This window comes from Elephantulus edwardii, unplaced genomic scaffold (assembly GCF_000299155.1).
Source record: "Elephantulus edwardii isolate Elephantulus edwardi_28Jun2011 unplaced genomic scaffold, EleEdw1.0 scaffold00323, whole genome shotgun sequence".
Lineage (NCBI taxonomy): Eukaryota > Metazoa > Chordata > Mammalia > Macroscelidea > Macroscelididae > Elephantulus > Elephantulus edwardii.
This window is the reverse complement of record NW_006400073.1, coordinates 1,691,431-1,694,620: the sequence shown is the minus strand read 5'-3', so window position 1 is coordinate 1,694,620 and position 3,190 is coordinate 1,691,431.

Here is a 3,190-nt window from a genome sequence, read left to right as displayed (position 1 = left end):
TTGGCTCTGGTTGTTGGTGCATATATCTGAATGATAGTGGTATTCACTGGACTTCCTTGTAAGTGTATGGATATAATCTGATCACTTACAATGTTGTACTTCAAGATGGATCTAGAAATTACTTTTCTAACTATGAGAGCAACCCCATTTTTCCTCACTTTTTCATCTCCGGAGTAATATATCATATGATCATCTGACTCAAAATGCCCCATGCCAGTCCATCTCATCTCTCCATTGCCTAGTATGTAAATATTCATGCATTCCATTTCTTCCTTAACAATATCTAATTTTCCTACATTCATGGTTCTCACATTCCATGTCCCAATCACCAGTGTCTGCTTACAACTCTTCCTCTTCCTTTGTATTTCCATACTTGAAAACTCAACCTCCTTTGCCATTTCTGTTACCTAAATGTGTTCTGTTGTACATAGGAAATAAGTGGGAAAAGACACGTGTGAGAAAGGCAGGGACAACACTGACACTAAAGTTAACTCCGCAATAAGGGATATACCTTTAACTTGCTGGTCTGTCTAATACTTCTCTAAATCTGAACATTCACATTGAGACAGACTAGGAAGAAGGATTGGCCATCCACTTCTGAAATAGCAGGCCTCTGAAAACCCTATGTACAACAGAACACACACACACATAGGAGATATAGTTTAAAATAAGGAATGGTGTGTTATCAGGATGGTCTCCTTTCTCTATGCCTATTCAATCAGTATACTGGTCTATATGAGAAATAATGTAGCACCAGGATTGAACGACGACTTATCAACAACTTGGGTTATGCAGATGACACAACCTTACTTGTAGAAAGTGATGAACACTTCAAGTAATTACTAAATAAGTTAAAATACTATAGCCTTCAATTTGGATTTCATCTCAATATCAAGAAAGCAAAAATTCTCACCAATGGACTAATAGACAACATCATATAATGGAGCGGGGAAAAAATTGAAGCATCAACTATTTAATTTTACTTAATTTTATAGTTAAGAAAAAAAAAGATACATTGCTGGCTGCAATCTTTTTCATCTAGTAGATACGTTCTACTCTGTGACACATAGTATTAACATGAATTGGAATCAACTAAGAGGCACTGAAGAGCAATCATGTTAGTTTGGAGACTAAGGTGCACCTGACCGAGGCCATGGTCTTCACAATTATTTGCTCTGCATCAGATAGCTGGACAATGACTGAAGATAATAGAAGGACAATCAATGCCTTTAAGTTCTAGTGCTGGAGAAGAATATTGAATATACCATGAACTGCTAAGAGGACAAATAGGTTTGTCATGGAGAGGATGAAACCAGACTGCTCCTTGGAGGCAAGGATTCTGAAGCTCCATATGACATACTTTGGGCATGTTGCAAGGATGGACCAATCCTTAGAGAGGGACATCCCACTGGGAGGTTGGAGGGACAGCCAGGAGAAGACCCTGGATGAGATGATACAGTGACTGGGGTAATGGGAGTAGATGTGTCAGAGACAGTGAGGTTGGTTCAAGATAGAGCAGGGTTTAGAGCTGTTGTATATAGGGTTACTATGAATCGCAAGTGACTTGACGACCCATAACAATAACAAGAGAGACAAGTTCTTGTTTTATTTTAAATTCAAGAGCAGATAGCTATATTGTTTCCATAGCTTGTTTGGAAGCTATGCTGAAATCTTCCTATTGAAATTTGTTTAGTATCACAGTAATTTGTAAGCCACCACAGTGCAACTAATTGACAGACAGGGTGACTGAACTAGTTAATACAGTTGTACTAGTTAAATGGGTAATGTTGTTGAGTCCTGTTAGGTAGAAATTAACCAATGACAGCGAGATTTCAGAGGCAGTAAATAGCCCATCCTTCTCCCACAGAGCAGCTGGTGTATTCAAACCCATCAGTCACTCTTGGTAGGACAAGACCTAGTCACGATGAGTAGAACCTAGAAAACTATAGGGCACTTCTACTCTGTCATAGAGAGTTGGTATTGAGTGGATCCAATTCTATATCCCACAACAATAACAGACTTTACATGTGCTATTGTACTTAATTTTGGGTCCCTGCATGGTGGAAATGATTAAACACTCAACTACAAGTTGAATGTTTGGCAGCTTGAAATCACTCAAAGACACTTTCAAAGACAGGCTGGATGACTAGTTTCTGAAAGTTCACAGCCTTGAAAACCCTATGCAGCTCTTCTGTTCTGCACAACTTGGGTTACCATGGGTTAGAATAATCTTGACAGCAACCACCACACACTTTTCAAAGTCCTTATACTATAGCCATTTTATGGATGAGAAAACTGAGGTTTCAGAAAGGCCATCCTTAATGGCTATTTCAAGGTCATGCACCATGAAGCAAGAAGCTGGAATTCAAGTTCATATTCCTCCAGACCCAAACTGTTTCTTCTTCCATCATACAGCTTCTGATCATTAAATGTATTGTTAACATTCCTGGCCCAGTTCTCCATCCTGTCTTAGGGATTGTACTGCCAACTCAAAGGTGAATGGTTTAAATCTATCAGTTGTCCCTCTGGAGAGAGAGGGGCAGTCTCTTCTCATGAGATTTATAAATCTCAATGAAAATTTACTAAGCATTAGCTGAGTTGATTCTGACCTGACAACAATGAGTTTGAGTTTGGCTGAGTCATTCAGATACTCCAACCAGTTGCTTCTGAGATGCTTGCTGGGTATAATGTGGCTTCTGAGAGAGCCTACACAGCCAGACCTTACAATTTGCTGACTCTTATTCTCGGAATGTATTCTTTGGAAGAATGTACACACCCAGAAAGGCCTGTGCTGAATTCACACTTGGACACAAACATTTTTTCTGGCATCACTGTGGAGTGGGCCTAGGAAGACACTTGCTCCAAGGGAAAGGTGGTATCTTCCTCAATCACATTCCAAACTTGAGCCTGGAAGAGTCCTGAGAGTCCTGTTTCCTTTTATGTGCCTTAAAGCCAGAAGAAAAAGAGTTTCCACCAGACTTGCCAAATTCTATTTAAGAAGAACTAATACTGATGCCAGGCGAGAGGTAAATTCTGTCAATGTTGGCATACTAAAATAAAATGTAGCTCTCTGTCTATAACAGATCCTGTCTCAGAAAGGAATTGTGACTAATTCTTTTAAAAGTGTTAGCATAAAAAATGGAAAACTATCTGCAGAAGAATTAAATAAGATCCCCACCTCACTCCATAT